This window comes from Pan troglodytes, chromosome 3, assembly GCF_028858775.2.
Source record: "Pan troglodytes isolate AG18354 chromosome 3, NHGRI_mPanTro3-v2.0_pri, whole genome shotgun sequence".
NCBI classification, from domain to species: domain Eukaryota; kingdom Metazoa; phylum Chordata; class Mammalia; order Primates; family Hominidae; genus Pan; species Pan troglodytes.
Window position 1 is genome coordinate 66,181,387 of NC_072401.2, and position 19,552 is coordinate 66,200,938.

Consider the following 19,552-nt stretch of genomic DNA (forward strand, 5'->3'; position numbering starts at 1 on the left):
TTAAAGCTCAATAAATAAAACTAACTAAAATTACAATATTTTGTTTGCAACATTTAATAGTTATGTTAATCATTCTTTTTAACATTCACAGTGTAATTGTTTTCACTTCTTAAAACATAAATTCAGTTTACACTTAGATCATACAGTATATATATATTAAATATGTGGACAGTTCCTTGCTTATCTCATCAGGATGCCTGTGATTCTCTACTGGAAACTCCTTTATATTTTCTTCTCCATGGTTCCTGCCTTTGATCTCTGAGAGAGCCTTGCTTGCTCATTATCCTCAATACCTGAGTCTGAAGTTGTTGTTTGAGTGTAAGCTTCCTTATTGGCCAGTTTCCTCAGACTGCTTTCTGCTGATACATGGTGGACAACAAGTGTTGCTTTAGGGACTGGAAAAAAGGCTTTCACAGAATGATTTTTTTTTGTTTTCTTTGAAATAACATTGTCTCAATAAAACAGTAAGTTTCAAGTCTATTTTCTTAATACACTACCAAGTGGAACTAATACAACCCACAGATCCCTTCTTGAGTATATTTGTCTCCTGACTCTTATTTATTTACTGCTCTCTGTGTCTGACCCGTCCATGTGTCCTTCATTTAAATTGTGGCAACCTTAAGGCTATCAAAATTGTAAGATTGGATGTTACAGCATTAATCTCAAATCAAAATTTTGCTATTGGGCTACCCCACTGTCTAACCAAGACTATTTAATAGAAAGCTATTTAAGGAGATCCTTAGTAAAAATATTTTCTTGTCTTAATTTGGAAACTAATTTCATTGGCTGCCTTACTCTGTTAATTTACATTACAGACCTACCAAAAATATTTGTTGTTGGGAGAACTCTATTTTTCAATTATTTCTTGTGTGCTTGTTTCTCTTCCCTAATCGGGTACTTGCTAAAAATGAAAACATCAGAACACACATATGCGCACCAATAATTTGAACCTTTCTACCATTTGCTTTGGAATTATAGACTTAATAGCTATATGATATGTCTTTCAAGTTGTTATAGAGTATTACTAAATGATTTACTATAGAATAACAGGGAAGCACCTGCTTTCCAGCCTGGAATGTTTGTTTTTTGCTTGCTATAGCTTGAATGCAAAATCATGCCAATTTGTTTAGTTTTCTTTATGACAGCACTCTACTTCTAAGTATAAATTAATATATTTTTAAGGTATATGCTACACTTACTTAATAATGAGATTCCCAAATCAAGCGGCTCAAACAAAACTGTAGCTTATTCATCTATTTCCTAGCAGTCCAGTAATAGTACAAGGTCAAAGGCAGAGAGCTTGCTCTAGTCTACAAAGTCAAAGATGTTTAGGTGCACTTCTTAGTAGCTTCCATCTTATTACTCTGTCATCTCTAGGTTTTGGCTGTTTTCCACACTGTTACACCTTCCCAAATCACATGTTCTATCACATGACAAGGTGCAAAGTTAGAAAATGGAAGTCAAGCAATTATTTAAACATAAAGCAAAAATTCACAGTTTGTAATATATCCATTCTAATAATCCATATCTAATTGTAAAATGCTAGTCACAAAGACATAGTTAACTGTGAGGGAAGTGAAAAAGGGTTCAAAAAAGCCATACCACTAGCTAAATCTTGAAGATGGTATTATATAGAGAAAGAGGAAATGAATAATGGTGGATAAGCAGCAATCTCTGCTAAAATATATTTCTAAAGAACTTTAAGGGGAGGGAAGGCCACTGAGAGGCTTGATGTATAATCACTGGTGTGTAGCCACGTTCATTATATATGATGAGGTGACAAAAGCAAGTTGCCAACTGATGCTAATATGATTATATTTTAGTAAAATGAGCAAACAAAATAATTTTGTTACATGGAGATGTAAATATAAGACTCAATAATATTGGCAAAGGAGACACACAGTGAGATAAGGAGGTGGAGGATGGAAAGAGATGATTAGGTTGGCTTTTATACATTTTTTACTACATTATTTCACGTGATAAAATAATACTTTGTAACAGTTTTAATGTCAAAAATAAGAAACCAAAAAGTTTCCTAGAGCATCTTACTAGAAGCTATTTTGAGTCTGAAAAATTTTGTCATTAGACCTCATTATTCCAATAATTGACCATGCTTTTCTTCTTTCATCAAATAATTTATCAGTACCTATTATATGCAAGGAGGCTATAGAAAAGGATAAGGATGCAACCATAAATAATTTATAAATTATTCTTGACTTTATGAAACCTACACTTCAGTGGTATATATAGAGAAATAACCAAGAATTTAAATGTAGGGCGATCCATTCTCTGATAAGTCAAATACTGAAGCAGAAGCTATGAGAGCTCTTGAAAGAGTCATCCAACTGAAATTTAGGGGGCAGGAGATGTACCCCAGCGATGTAGCACTGAGGTGAAAGCCAAAAGATCTATAAGAATTACCCAAGGGGGGCTGGGCGTGGTGGCTCACAGATGTAATCTCAGCACTTTGGGAGGCTGAGGCGGGCAGATCAGCTGAGGTCAGGATTTCAAGACCAGACAGGCCAACATGGTGAAACCCCGTCTCTACTAAAAATACAAAAATTAGCCTGGCATGGTGGCAAGTGCCTGTAATCCCAGCTACTTAGGAGGCTGAGGCAGGAGAATCACTTGAACCTGGGAGGCAGAGGTTGCAGTGAACCGAGATGGAGCCATTGCACTCCAGCCTGGGCAACAAGAGTGAGACTTCATCTGAAAACAAAAAAAAAACAAGAATTATCCAAGGGAAGAAGAAAGGAAGAGTGTCATTGACAGAATAATGGGTTTATTAATATCAAAGTAAGAGATACTTGACTTAGAAAAATAGCAAGATGAGAAATACCACTGAGTCCAGGTTAAAAAAAAATCTAATAACAGAAGGGTTTTCTTTAAGAAGATATATTTTAATTTGGTCACAAAGGCAGCTTTAAAATTTACAAAACAATTCTGGAGAGATGGCTTTCCAAATGTGCATTGCTGTCTTGTTCTCTTAATTTCCCTTGGAAAAATACATATAGAGTTATGGAGGCTATGTAGCGTAGAGGAAGAAACGGTGAGTATGCATATGAGATTTTGAGTTCTTTGGAAATCTCCAGAAGGAAAGAACTATAAATGTGAACACTGATAGACAAGCAACAAAAATAAAGTTCTGCAATTTCTTGAGGACTAGGGCATTTGAAGGTGGATTTCAAGGCCTGAGATGACCAAGACTGTAAATTGAAGCGTGTAACCTGAAAGTGTCTCTTCTTATTCCCATTTGTTGTTTGAAATATTTGGAAGACTAAAAAAAAAGTCTCCTATTCCACTATAATAGGGGCTATATGTTTTTCATTGTTTACAAAAGAGAGACAGCTTCTCTTCTACTTATGCTCCAAGAGGTTGGAGACCTGAGAGGCCTCTAGAGCTAACAGCTTTAGCAAATGGGCTTAAATATGTCCTTTTTCCTCCCTTTTTCATTTCTTTATTGGTTAACCAAATGGAAAAGTCCAGTCTATTTCAACTACAGCAGATTGTCTACACAGAGAGACTGATGCTGTCCTACTATATAGATGCTATGGGAAGATACAATACAATTACGGAGAGGCAAAAGAAATTACAAACTGTTTCAGGACACTCGACAGCTATAAAACAGAAAATAAATATTTTATTGTTAAAACAGGACAGATAGCATCTTGAGACATAATGAAAATAGCGATCTTCTTGAAATATAGTTTTTTAAAAACAAATGATAGTGTGATCTGTAGAGAAGATTCAAGCACAAAAAGCCCTCCCATGTTCATATTTTTAAAACAAGCAATTTAAAATGATAGTAGAAATATGTGAAATATATATATAAACACTGATAACCAAATAATTATATAAGATAATTTAGCGTAGTAAAGACCATCAGAAAACTCTGAAAACATCAAACTAAATGATAAGTTGTTTAAATTGAAGAAGAAAGAATGTTGACTACCTCAAATATCTTTAATATTACCTTAGAGGCTTTAGCTATTGTGATAACAAATTAAAGTAAAATAATATGAAAATCCATATAATTAAATTTGTTATCCATGAAACTCAATAGATGCTATAAAATATCCATTGTATCATGTTATAAATAATAATTATATACACGCATCTGTGTATTGTACCACCTACATTCTTCTGAAACACTGAAAAGAACTTCAAACAAAACTAATGATAAAAGCCAACACTGGCAAACAGAAATGTAGAGGGGAAATTAGCAGATAAATTATTTCAAAACATTTGAAATGTACAAAGCTAATTGTAGTTATAACCATTGTCACAAAATAGTCTCAAAAATATCAAGTAGCATATCAATAGTAAGAGATAGATAATGCCAGTTTTAAGAGGTGATAGCTTAGAAAATATTAGGTATCTCTAGCAGAGCAGAAGGTCATAATAACAGGCAAGGGAGAAAGTGAAAAAACAGTCTTAAAATTTATACTGCAAAAAATGCATATATGTCATATATGTAGAGTATCATTTTTCCAAAAACAGAGCACAATGAAGAAAAAAAATAGCTGAAAATGCTCAGTAAGAATCAAAGCTTATTCTCTGGAAAAATTAAATTTCAGACTGTTGAGAAAACCAGCTTCCCTCCCTAAAGGGAAACAAAATAAAACATTAATTTACCATTCCCCAGGCAGGAGATATAAATTTTTCTAGAGAAATTGAAGTGCTCCCAAATCTTCTCTTTAGAGAGTTGCCTAATGGCCACCTTGAATAATGTCTCTTCAAAGATGGTGACTGGATTCCAGATGTTTTTTAAAGTACTCTGTGTATTCTTAAAATAAATCTTTATTTGCATTTCAGATGTATGCAGGAAGCCTTGTCTTAAATGTAACGGAACCACCGCTATGGTTTGAATGTTTGTCCCCTCCTAAACACATGTTGAAATTTAACTGTCATTATAACCATTTTAACAGCTGGATCCTTTATAAGGTGACTAAGTCATGAGAGTTCTTCCCTTGTGGCTGAATTAACGTCATTATCATGAGAGTTGGCTAGTTACTCCAGAAGTGGGTTTCTGAGAAAAAGATGTTTGGCCCCTGTTGTCTCTCTGTCTTGTGTACTCACTTCTGCCTTCTACTCTTCTGCCATGGGATGACTCTCATCAGATGCAGGTGCCACGCTCTTGCTAAATAAATTTCTGTTCATTATAAGCTACCTAGTTTCACTTGTTCTGTCAAGGAAGCACAAAACAAACTAGGATAGAACATGGGTACTGATAATGGGGTTGTTGCTATAACGAACACTTGGAAATGTGGTATTCTCCTGTAGAAGCAGAAAAATGGAGTAAGACAACCACGAAATGTCAAAACAGAATAAAAAGATTAATGCAAAAACAGAAAAATTTTAGAAAATTTAAAGGATGGTTTTCATTTACAATCCGTAATATTACATCTCATCATATATCTAATTTTGCATGACTACTGATTCTAATACTATTGATTCTAATACATGACTATTGATTCATGTATTAGACTCTGAAAATATTTAGCCAAACACAGGGGTGTTTGGCTAAATATTATGCAAAAAATAATGTATACGCTTTGACTTTCAGAAGCACTACCTGTAGGATTGTATTTTAATTTACTTTCCAAAATATTGAGAGCTATCCAACTTTAGCTGGCATCACTCTTGAACTTTTTTATATGCCCTAAAGCTATTTCCAAAGCAACTGGAGTCAAACCAGCTACAAAATAAAAATATCATAACAACACAGATTATACTAATACTATTTAAAATTCCATGTAATGGAGTAAGATAGTATAAGCACTGTGTTTTACATGTGTCATACAAAAGATAGAACAGTATACGATTTTAAGAAAATGCAGTTATTTCAATTCTGAATCACTAAAAAATAAACTTTCAGTGAATTTTCTTTTCTTAAATTACCAGAACAGGCCAATTAAAATTCTGGTTAAGATTTTCAGAGTCTAATACATGAATCAACAGTCATGCAAAATTAGATATACGATGAGATGTAATACTACGGATTGTAAATTAAAACCATCCTTTAAACCAAAACAAAAACAAAATTTAACGAACACTTCGTTGACATGCTATAGTGAACAGATCTGTGTTAGCTTATTTTAGTCATTTACTTTTAGATTAAAATGCAGAAAGAGCCAATTTAATTTATACTAGACAATTTAATGTTTAAGAAGTCATTAACATTAAATAATTTTTGAAGTTATTGAATTGATAAGATTGTTCAGTGTAAAGCTTTTATTCAAGAATACCTTGATATTTTCTAGGTTACTTAATTTCAAAATAAATGCATTACAGCCTTAGCTTTTTATGCTGCATTGCAGGAGATTATGCATATTTGAGAATTCTATGCTCAAAATGAAATTATTTAATGTAACAGATTATAGAAGTAAAATAAAAGATCACATGATTTAAACAGATAGAATTCAAAGTATGAATTATTAGCAAAAATGTTTAAAACTCTAAAAGTTCATTTGGACTTGTTTATTCCTTTATACTTGAGAAAAAAAGTAAAGTAGCATGCTATATTTAATTTCCAAATAGTAATAGGCTTTTCAGCTCATTAATTTTTTAAAACATAATTTTATATTTACTACAAAATGACCACCTATGGAGAATGAAACAAAACTAAATATAGATGCTCTTCAAATTATGATGGGGTCGCATTTTGATAAACCTATCCAAGTTGAATACACCATAAGTCAAGACTGCTTTTAAAACATACTACATTTTAAAATATGATAGTTTTATCTAGACATAACCTCATTGTAAGTAGAGGAGTGTATTGAATGTATATTGCTTTTGCATCATCATAAAATAAAAAAACTGTTAAGTGAAACCATCATAACTCAGAGATTATCCGTATGTGTTAGATTAACTGTATGTGGTATGCTCAAAGGAAGAAGGGAAGGTGTGAAGATATTCTATAAAGATACTCAAATTAGTGTTTCAAAATCAAACCCACTTAAAACATTGTTTGGTAGTATTTTTACATAGTTATACTGTTCTGCAATAATTATTTGAAAAGGGATAAAATGTACTTTTAAAAAACTTTCCATATTTAAAATCCAGAGAAGTGAGACAAAAAATATTAGCCACCTAGCTTCTTCTTTTTGTCTTAGCCAAACAATTACTCAGCCTGCCATCATCTTTCACTGTTCTTTGATTCTGCACATGTTGATCCTTCAATTAAAATGTCCTTTTTCCTTTATCCACACTGACCTTTTACATATTCTCCAATAGCTATTCAGGTATCACTCACCTCATCTGTGAAATCCTCCATGCTTCGCCTGAGATGTAGAAATGCCATCAGACATTTATAACGACAATCTCCTCCTTGATCTTAAGATTCCTGGTGGCAGAAGGTGAGTTTTATTTAATCTTTGTAAAAACTAGAAACCCCCAGTGTTTAGCAGAAGAAATGGCACATAAATATTCATTTTTCCTTTTAAATTTAATCATACCTGCAATTCACATGTGATAAACTAGCATATATCACCTTAAATTATTGCTTATTTCTTTATGAGCTATTTAAATCCTTATATACTATGGCAGAGAGTGATAAGTACTAATGGAGAGAAGAAATACATTTAGGTGAGTGAAGTGGAGAATGATGAGAGGCCATGCCATTTTCTAGAGTATGATCAATAGAGACTTGACTGAAAGATGCAACTGTTAAAATATTTGAGCAGGTACTTGAAGGAAGTTAGGAGAAGAGCTATTCTGGCATCTTTGGAAAGAGCATTCCAGGAATAGGGAACAATAAATATAAAGCCAGAGGAACACACAGATACAAGAACTATCCCACTAAAAGAAGAACCAGGAGGCCATTGTCTGAGGAGCAGAGCCCAGGGATGGGTGAGGACAGGAATCTGATATGCATTCAAAGGAACAACATGACTACTTTGTGAAAAATATAAATATAAGGGCAGATAGTTAGAGATGAGTTAGGAGATAGTTAAATAATTTTGTAAAGAGATGATGGTGGCTTGGACCAGTGTGGGAGAGGAAGAGAGATTAGGAGTGACAAGATACCAAAAGTATTTCAATGGTGGTGACAATAGGATGTAGGATCTATATTGACTTTCTAAGGCTGCTGTACCACAGACGGGATGACATAAACAAAACAAATTATTCTCTCACAGTTCTGGAGGCTAGAATTCCAAAATCAAGATGCTGGTAAGGCTGGTTCCTTCTGAAGACTTGAAAATAGGCTCTATTCCAGGCCTTTCTCTTTGGCTTATAGATGACCATCTTCTTGTGTCTGTTCATATTGTCTTCATATGGTATTCATGTGTCTGTTTTTAAATTTTCTCTTTTCATAAGGACTCCAATAATATTGGATTAAGGCCTAATCTAATGATTTCATTTTAAGTGATTACCTGTATAAAAACCTTGTCTTTTAATAAAGTCGCATTCTGAGGTTCTGGGAATTATGATTTCAACATATGAATTTTGAGGTTATTCAATTTAAACCATAACATGGTACATGAGAAAAAGGGGAGTTTGACCTTTGCAAACAAAGAAACAGATTTGCTGGTTATCTTGAATACTCTTCAACATATCCATTCATTCAATATTCAACAAATAACACTTTTCTTGATGTTCGAACGCCATTCTTAGGACAGTGAACAAGACACCCAAACACTTGAACCACATATATTCAAAATTATAATGGAACATTCCTTAGGTAAGCAATTATTTACTCCGGAAAGATTTTCAATTCTCCTAGTACTTCAGTTAAAATACTTCCTAAATTCTTAAAGAGAACTAACAGGTAAGATCAGCATTTCCCTTCTTGGATGGTAACAACAGATTTTACTTGTAAATTTTGGCAGATAACTTGCTTCTTTGAAATGTTGTTTCCTCTCTATAAAATGGGGAAGACATATTGACCTCATAAGATTATAGAATTAAATAAAATATCATATGCCGAAGATAGTCCAGGGCATATAGTAATCATGCAAAAATTGTAAAAATGTAGAAATCTTGAAGCTGGACATCATCACAAACATCTGGCCTTAATACTATGAGCCAGGTAAATGATGAGCGTAATTCCAATTGATCTGAGATTGAGTTATGTCAGTATTCATGAAGAAAAGATTTAATAGGGAAAATCAGAAAGTCACCTGTCATCTTGGAGGTACTCATAGCTGATAAAAAGTGTCAAAGAAAAAATATTTTTTGTATCCCTAAAGCCTGACACAAAGACAGAATACACTTTCATTATTATACACCAAATTACTTGTAGGAGAGGTGTTGGTGTCTCATTCATGTCCATATCCCTTCCCTGTGCCTAGCTGAGGACTAATGCAAAGCAAGTGCTCAAAATTATTTGCAAATTAAGCATTCAGATCATTGACAGTACAATAAAATATGAAAAGCAGGATCCAATTGGATAGCACATTTGTTTTTCACTGGCAAATAATCTTATGGAAATAAAGAGACAGGAGAAAAGGCTATGCTAGAATCAGGATGGGAGGCTTGTGAGATGCATGGGGTGCTGAGACATTCCCTTATTCATGTAGCAAACACTGAGCCATGCATGACACTGCACCCAACTTGGGATGTAAACGTAAGTAATATCAGATTCTTAATTGTCTCACATATTTTGGTTGCAGAGACAGTATACACTAATAATAAACAACACTTATGACCCCTCAATATGTGCCAGGCATTGTTCTAAGTTATTTGCATGGATTAATTATTTTTATCCTCACAATAATGCTATGAGAAATGAAGGCACAAAGAACTTAGGAAATGTGCCAATGTCACATAGCTAGTAAATGGTGCAGCTGAGATTTGAACCCCAAGAAGTCAAGCTCTGAAGACTGTACTTTTAACCACCATGCCTTTTTGAAAAGCTAGTTCTCATGTAGTTTAGTGAGTAAAGTGATAGATTCATAAATAAATGTATATATTTAATAAAAGGGATAGAAGTGATGATAATGCCTTATACCAGGTAGGATAGCAATTATAAAAAAGTTAACAAATAATTAAGAAAATGTGGAGAAAAGAAAACATTTGTACACTATTTGCAAAAATGAAAATTGGTACAGCCATTATGGAAAACAGTATGGAGATTCCTCAAAAAAATAAAAATTGAATTACCATATGATCGAGCAATCTCACCTCTGCATATATAACCAAATGTAATGTCACAAAATATGTCATTGAATAGTGATATGTGGCCCTCAAAGAAGCTGAATCAGCAAATATTTCAGTAAAATATATCTCTGAATATGAACATTTTAATGAATTAATTGGCCAGTTTATTTTCCTATTACCATATGCACAAGATAAATAGATAATTATATATATACATATATATACACACACACACACAGAGAGCCTATTTTCCAACAGTATAACATAGAATGTTTAAGTGATGGCAAACTTATACATTATAGTTTAACTGTAAGCTCTTTTTGTCACTCTTAACAATATATGAACTAATGGTATGTCTTATATTTAATGATGTCTTAAATTTAATAAATCTAGGTAAGTATTATGTCAGATAATAATATTATAAGTGCTATGAGCAAAAATTAAATTAGGCAAAGCAGTTTTAGAAAAGCAGAGGATGAGGATTATTATTTTATACAAGTCATGTAAAAACACCTCTACTAGTATGTTCTTTGAGCTGTGGATTGAAGGTATAAGAAAGAATTATTTTAGGTAGATAAATCAACAACATTTGAGGCAGGAATGTGACTGGCCAGGTGATGCAAGAAATAAACCTTTACAGAGAGTAATTACAGGGGAATGTTGTAACAGACAAAGTCTAAGAATTAGTGGGTATACAAATATATATACATACATATATATACACATACATATATACATATACACATACACATGTATGTAAGGTCTCTTTTCTAAAGTATCAAATAGAATGTTTAAGTGATGACATAGTATATATAAAAATTAGAACTGAAAGATTTTGCTGACAAATGAATGTAGAATATGTAAGAAATAGAGGAAATGAGTATGACCTTAAGGTTTGGGCAAGAAATCAGACTAAGATTTTGCCCTAAAGATTAGACGAAGATAAGTTGCAGAAATTAAGAAGACTTAATAAAGGACATATTTGGAGGTGGGATATCAAGAGTACAGTTTTTCCTATATTTAATTATAAGCATTTTGTTGAGGAGAAATTGATTTCTCAAAATGTATGTTTATATATATATATATATAAAATACATATAATTTGTGGACTAGACACTCAGTATTCAAATTGTTAATTGTAATAAACACAAAGACATAGAAAAACACACACATACATGACACAGAACCTGAAGTCAAATATTAGATGTAATGATCTACATTTGGATGAACATATAATTGTCAAGTTATTAACTTAGGTGAGAGTGTCTCATTCAAACACTTTAAAATCACTGCTTCTCAGAATCTCACAGTTTTCTGGAATGCTAACTGCACCAGATGGGCTTACAACTTGGCTGCACAGTGAGATGATATGTTCAAAAGACAGGTTGGCATAATGTGTGAGAACAGAATGCAAGACAAAGCGAAACGCTGGCCTCTTACACACAATCAAGTTCTCTGGGGGAAAGAAATGCACAAAATGATAAGCTTTCATCTCTGCTTATGGCATATTTTTCTTTCCAGTTACTCAGTCTGAGTAAAATCAGCCAATTTTCTAAACGTAAATGAGTCACTTAATTTCTCTTTTTACCAGACAGAAAGCTATTTACCAAGATACCTTGCACTGGGATTCCATTTTAAAGACGAACTGATTGATACGTGACTCTACTGATAGAGCTTGGAACTAACCTTGTATGTGACAATTTCCCCTCAGTATGCTAAAAAAGATTCAATAAAAATGAAATCAAAAATTACTAGGACATTTCATTAGTGTATATATATACATATATATATCTCTCTCAGCAAATAATTTTTATATAAATTTTAGACAGGAATTTTAACAGCTGTAAGTATGCATGTAATTATATTTGAAAATATAGGTGTGGCATTACCACTAATGATAAGTTAATTAGATGGCTTTTTTTTTCTTCCTAGAATTTTTTGGTTTTGCCTCTAGAGACTATTATCAGAACACCCATTAGGTTAATAAAGCCAGTGCCTGGCACAGTGCCTGTGGCAAATAAGGCTTAAATTTCTGAAGCTGAGCTTATTGAGTAGAATTCAATATAGCACTCATATTACTGAATGTCCATTAGCTTTTTGTCCTAAAAATTAATAATAAATTTAGATAACACCTTATTTAATATTATATACACATATGTGTTGAATCTTGGCATAATATTTTAATACAAAATTTTAATTGGATATTTTTAAACAATTCAATGGCTTTTATCGTATATATTTGAGGCATACAACATGTTTTGATACACATATAATAGTTAAGTGATTACAATCCACAAAAATTTATCCATCACCTCACATACTTACCTTTTAAAAAAAAGGTAAGATCACCTAAAATCTCTACTTCAGCAAATTTTCAGAATATAATATAATATTATTAACTATAATCCTTATTCTATACATCTTTAGACTTATCCTAATATGACTGTAATTTTGTATGCTATGACTTACATCTCCCCATTTCTCCCCATCCTTCCACTGATGATCACCTTTCTACTTCCTTTTTTTGTATTGAGCTTTGTTCAGATTTTACATATAAATGCAAATTTGCAGTATTTCTCTTTCTGTGTGTGGCTTATTTCACTTAACATAATGTCTTCTAGATTCATCTGTGACATCAAAGATTTTGTGTGTGTGTGTTTATGTACATACACTAAAGTCTAAAGTTTATTCATCCATTTACCCATCAATGGACACCTAGGTTGATTCTACATCTTTTTTTTTGTATTCATCAGTTATGATATCTTTTTTTAAATTTATTATTATTATTATTATTATTATACTTTAAGTTTTAGGGTACATGTGCACAATGTGCAGGTTAGTTACAGATGTATACATGTGCCATGCTGCTGTGCTGCACTCATTAACTCGTCATTTAGCATTAGGTATATCTCATAAAGCTATCCCTACCCCCTGCCCCCACCCCACAACAGTCCCCAGAGTGTGATGTTCCCCTTACTGAGTCCATGTGTTCTCATTGTTCAATTCCCACCTATGAGTGAGAATATGCGGTGTTTGGTTTTTTGTTCTTGTGATAGTTTACTGAGAATGATGATTTCCAATTTCGTCCATGTCCCTACAAAGGACATGAACTCATCATTTTTTATGGCTGCATAGTATTCCATGGTGTATATGTGCCACATTTTCTTAATCCAGCCTATCATTGTTGGACATTTGGGTTGGTTCCAAGTCTTTGCTATTGTGAATACTGCTGCAATAAACATACGTGTGCATGTGTCTTTATAGCAGCATGATTTATAGTCCTTTGGGTATATACCCAGTAATGGGATGGCTGGCTCAAATGGTATTTCTAGCTCTAGATCCCTGAGGAATCGCCACACTGACTTCCACAATGGTTGAACTAGTTTACAGTCCCACCAACAGTGTAAAAGTGTTCCTATTTCTCCACATCCTCTCCAGCACCTGTTGTTTCCTGACTTTTTAATGATTACCCATCTTGTCTATTTTTCTTTTTACTTTGAGATGGAGCCTCTCTCTGTCGCCCAGACTGGAATGCAGTGGAGTGATCTCAGATCACTGAAACCTCAGCCTCCCAGGTTCAAGCGATTCTCCTGCCTCAGCCTCCCAAGTAGCTGGGAACACAGGCATGTGCCACCACTTCCAGCTGATTTATGTAGTTTTAGTAGAGACAAGGTTTTGTCATGTTGGCCAGGCTGGACTTGAACTCCTGACCTCAGGTGATCCACCCTCCTTGGCCTCCCAAAGTGTTGGGATTACAGGCATGAGCCACTGCACTGTCTATTGTAAATAATGCCATCATGAACATGGGACCATAGATATCTCTGAGGTGCTGATTCATTTCCTATTGGTATACGCCCAGAAAAGAGACTGCTGAATCATATGTACCGTTATTTCTATTTTCTCAGAAATCTCTATATTGTTTTCCATAATGACTATAACAATTTAGATTTCCACAAACAGTGTACAAGTGTTCCCTTTTCTCCACAACCTGGACAACACTTGTTATCTTTTGTCTTTTTGTTAATAGCCATCCTAACAGGTGAGAGATGACATCTCATTGTGGCTTTGATTTTCATTTTCCCGATGACCAGTGAGGTTGAGAATCTTTCTATAAACCTGTTGGCCATTTTTACATCTTTTTTGAAGACATGTTTACTCAGAACTTTTGCCTGTTTTTTAATTAAGCTGTTTAATTTTTTGTTTTGTTTTTATTTGCTTTTTAGTTGTGTGAGTTCCTCATATATATGGAAATTAATTCCTTATCAGACATATAGTTTGAAAATATTTTTTCCATTCCATTATCTTTTCATTTTTGTTGATTATTTTTTTCTTGAAGTAAAATTTTTATCCATTTGCAAATGACATGATCCTACACGTAGAAAAATCTAAGGACTTAATGAATAAGCTGTTAGAACTAATGAATGAATTCAGTAAAGTTATACAATGAAAGATTAACATAAAATATTAGTTATATTTCTTAACACCAAAACAATTTATGTGAAAAAGACATTAAAAAAGCCTTTTTTTGATAGCATAAAAAAGGATAAAATATCTGGGAATAAATTTAATCAAGGAGATAAAAGATTTACTGAATACTGCAAGACATCAATACAAGAAATTGGAAAAGTCACAAATAAATAAGAAAATATCCCATGTTCATGAATCAAATGAATTAGTATTGTTAAAATGTTCATATCACCCAAAATGATACATAAATTCAACAAAATCCTTGTCAAAATTTCAATTGCAGTTTTCACAAAAATATTTTTAAAATCTCAAAATTTGTATGAAACTACAAAAGATCCCAATAGCTAAAAGAATCTTAAAAAAAAAAAAGAATAGAGCTGGAGCCATCATACTTTCTGATTTCAAATTATCTTACATAGTTATAGTAATCAAAACATCATGACGCTCACATAAAAACAGACACATAGATCAACGGAATATAATAGAATACCCAGAAATAAGCCTATGCATATACAGTCAACTAATTCTTGAACAAGGCACCAAGAAAACACAATGAAAAAAAGATAGTCTTTTCAATAAATAATATTTCAAAAAAACTGGGTATTCATTTGCAAAAGACTAAAGTTAGATTCCTATCTTTTACTATAGGCAAAAATGCATCCAAAATGGAAACAAAACGTAAGCATAAGATCTGAATCTGTAAAAATTCTAACAGAAAACATAGGCAAAAATCTCCTTGAAATTGGCCTTAACAATGATATTTTCAATATCACATTCAAAGTTCAGAAACAAAAGCAAAAATCAATAAGCGAAATATCATTAAACTAAAAATCATCTAATATTTGCCTGCAGTTTTGCCTTAGATTTATTTTTTCTCAACAAATAAATTTCATTTTGAGTTGTGTATAATTGTTATTTTAAAAATTTTATAAGTAAACTAACGATCAAACATAAGTTTTTTACACCTTCATGTAAGAGTCCTGTTTCTCTACGAGGATGACATATCCTCTTTAAAATTTTTTAAATGAATGCATGTTTCTCCAAAAGAAATGGAAATGACTTATATTTCTGAAAGATGAAATAGACATTCCTTTTCCTACTACGGTCACTAAGTACAACCCAAAACCTTGGATCTTACACAGAAAACAGACATAATATTTTGAAAGGTGAAAGACAGAGGGAAGTGAACTATGGACCCCAGACCTCAAGACTTGAAGAGCACCATGATTGTGAATTTCCTGGAATTTCGTTTTGACTCATATATCAGAGATTGGTTGCTAAAGAAGCCAATAACATAGATGGAATGATAGACATATTGATCCAGGGAACAAAACAGAGAACTCATAAATTGATCCACACAAAAATCCCTAACCTATATTTGACAAATGTTCAAAAGCAACTCAATGGAGGAAAAAAATCACCCACCTTTTCATAAAAGAAATTAGATGCTCATAAGTTAAAAATTTCACTTCAATCTAAATCTTGTTCCTTATACAAAAATTCACTCAAAAGTTATAATGACAGATTTTAATTTAGAAGGTAGAACTATAAAATTTTCAGGAAAAAAAGAAAAAAAATCTTCGGGATATAGGGCAAGGAAAATAGTACTTACATTTAATACCAAAACACAACTCATAAAAGGGAAAACTGGTAAGTAAATTTTACTAAAATATAACACTTTTGTTCTGTAATAGACCCTTATGAGGTAGAAAGTAAAAGCTACAGGGTGGGAGGAAATACTAACAAATCACATGTTTGACAACTTTTTAGAATCTAGAACAGAAAACAAGCTCTCAAAACTCAGCAGTAAAGACAAATATACAAACAAATCTAGTTAGAAAATGAGTAAAAGAAATAAAGTGACACTTCTTTGAAGAGGACATATAGATGGTAAATGAATAATGTATGAAAAGATCTTCAATATTGTTAAACATTAGAGAAGTATGAATTAAAACCATGATGATACATCCCAGCACGCTCATTCAAATATAAAATTTAAAATGACACCAAATGCTGGCAAGAATTGGAAGAATCTGTATTACTTTTAAATTGCTGGTGGAATTAAAATGGTACAACCACTCTAGAAAACAATTTTGAAGCATCTTACAAACTAAGCATGCAAATATCATATAATCCAGAAATCACACTCTAATGGCACATCAATGTATACTAGAATTTGTCTCTGAGAAACAAAAATGTATGCTCACAAAAACACCTGTGCATGAATGTTTATATAGCACCTGTATTCATCATAGCCTAAAACTAGAATTCTAGGTATCTATCAAAAGGTAAAGGATGATTAAAACTGTTGCACACATACTGCAGCAATACAAACACATTGACATGCAATAATCTAGAGGAATCTTCAAGACATTATGTTAAGTGAGAAAAATCCCACCTGAAAAGTTTGAATACTATATAATTCCATTTATATACAGCGGTTGAAATGACTTATTTTGAAAAATGTTGGCTCTGAGTTCAATTTTTCGTGAAAATCTTAAATATTGATTAATGCAGAAGAAATTTTTAGAGTTTAAAGTTTCTGGTGTCAATTATAGAGTCACCATTATAACTGAATCAAAATATGACTTAGGCAAGTATTGTTTAGATATCAATTCAGATATCAATACGTTAATAGACATCAGCTTAAGTTTTTATGCAATTAAGATGACCACAGGTTAGGAAAGATTTTATTACACATCATATGTATGGCTATACCATTAAAAACAAATTCAATGTATTCTGTAAATGGACAATTTGAAACTCTTATTGGTACCATTTTTAAACTTATATTTGAAAAACAAAATTGGGTTTTCTTTTCATGGATCTTTAAGTTCAAAGCAGATAACATGCAAAATATATTCATTTCTTAAGCATGTTCACAAAAATAAATTTTTCTTGGTTGAATTTCAATTTTATTTTGGAAACTAAAAAGCAGGAGTAAAATACTCCACATAAATAATATTGTTTTAATTTATAATTTGAAAACTTGGAAAGTATTGGTTCATTTTTTACTGTTTCCCAAAATAAACCTCATTAATATTACAAAAAAATACATTCATGCTATATAAGCATGTTCATGTGTCTCTGCCCTATGCCTGTGCATCTGTGTGTGTGACTGTGGGCATTGTAAATGAATGAGTTGTGTGGGTGCGCACGTGTGTGTATGTGTGTAGGAAAGATAAAGACTATGAAGATGCACAAAGCTTTCTCAAGTCTCTTCATTTTGATTGGGAATAAAGAGTAGTATCTATTTCAATTGCACAACTCATCATCACAGTAGGACATCGTGCTTATAATTTCAGTAATAAAGGAAATATGATGAGAAATTACACATGAAAAGATGGTCTTTTAGATTTTCCTTTTGAAACACTTTTTTTTTTTTACTTAATTGTGGCCAAAGCAGTAAAACAGGAGGGAATATTGTCTCTATTTACTTGAGAGGAGATGTTTTTGTCATTTAGAAAAAGACAAAATCAAAAATGTGGACGCATTATAGGCCCTCTTCTAGCATCGGCATAAGATGCCTTCCAGTGGTTCATCTCAGCTCTGCAGAAGAGAAAACTAGAAAAGGTTATAGGGCTATACTGGATCATTGATGGTCAGGATAGCCTTTATTCCCCACACTATCCTGAAAATCAGAAAGAACCCTCGGAATTTACTTATCTGGAGTCTTTTATTAGTGAGCAACTAGGTTAGACTAGCTACTAATAAGCAGTACCTGAAAAATTAATAAAAAGCAGAGAAGAAGAAGAACACATTACGGTGGCAGGCAGACCTGTGGGTATAGGGTACACATGCATTTTATAATGAATTGGGAGAGGTCCTGTTTCTCACCCGTTTTTTTTTTCTTTTGAGATGGAGTCTCGCTGTGTCGCCCAGGCTGTAGTGCCGTGGCACGATCTTGGCTCACTGCAAGCTCCTCCTCCCGGGTTCACGCCATTCTCCTGCCTCAGCCTCTCAAGGAGCTAGGACTACAGGCGCCTGCCACCAGGCCCGGCTAATTTTTTGTATTTTGTTTAGTAGAGACGGGGTTTCACGGGGTTAACCAGGATGGTCTTGATCTCCTAACCTCATGATCCGCCCGCCTCGGCCTCCCAAAGTTCTGGGATTACAGGCATGAGCCACTGCGCCCGGCCTCACCCTTTCTGAAGATGTAAGCAGCTGAGATTTCTACAAACTAACCCCAAAGTTAGTAGAAGAAAATAAATAACTACAATCAGAGCAGTACTGAATGAAATTGAGACACCAAAATCCATACAAAGGATCAACAAACCACAAAGTTTTTTGTTGGTGATTATTAAAATGAGTAAATTCTATTAATCAAAATTCACCAGTAAGAGAAAAAATATCAATTTGCCAAGTGGTTGTGATATATTCATAATTATAACTAATCAAGTGTTCAAAATATATCCTATATATCAATAAGAAATTGAAAGCCACGATTTAAAAATATGCAAAGGCTTAAACAGGAAAATTACAAAAAAAGGATATGTAAATATGAAAAAGCATTTAACTTTTCAATTTTAATCTAAATTATAACTAAATCGCATTGACACAACTAGCCTAAAACAGAAGTTACTAAAAAAACCTGATCACCTTCATTATCGCTGAAGGTAAAAATATCCTATGTATAATTCAGTGATTTTACATCTTGGTATATATTCAACAGAAGTGTTTGAGTGTATTTTTTTAAAAAAGTAAAAGAATATTAATGCGTTATTTACAATAGTCAAAGACCTTTAAAAAGCTAAGCTAAATAACTATTAATAGTAGATGGGTAAATAATTTGTTGTATATTCATGAGATAAAATGCTACCTAACAATGACAATGAACTTGGGGCTGTTTTGTGTAACAAAGTGGAAAAATCTTACGTCTATAATATTGAGCGAAGATGCTAAACAAAATAGTACCTGCTACCTGATTCTATTTACATAATGTTTAAAAGTCAGCAAAAATAATCTGTGATATCTGATATCA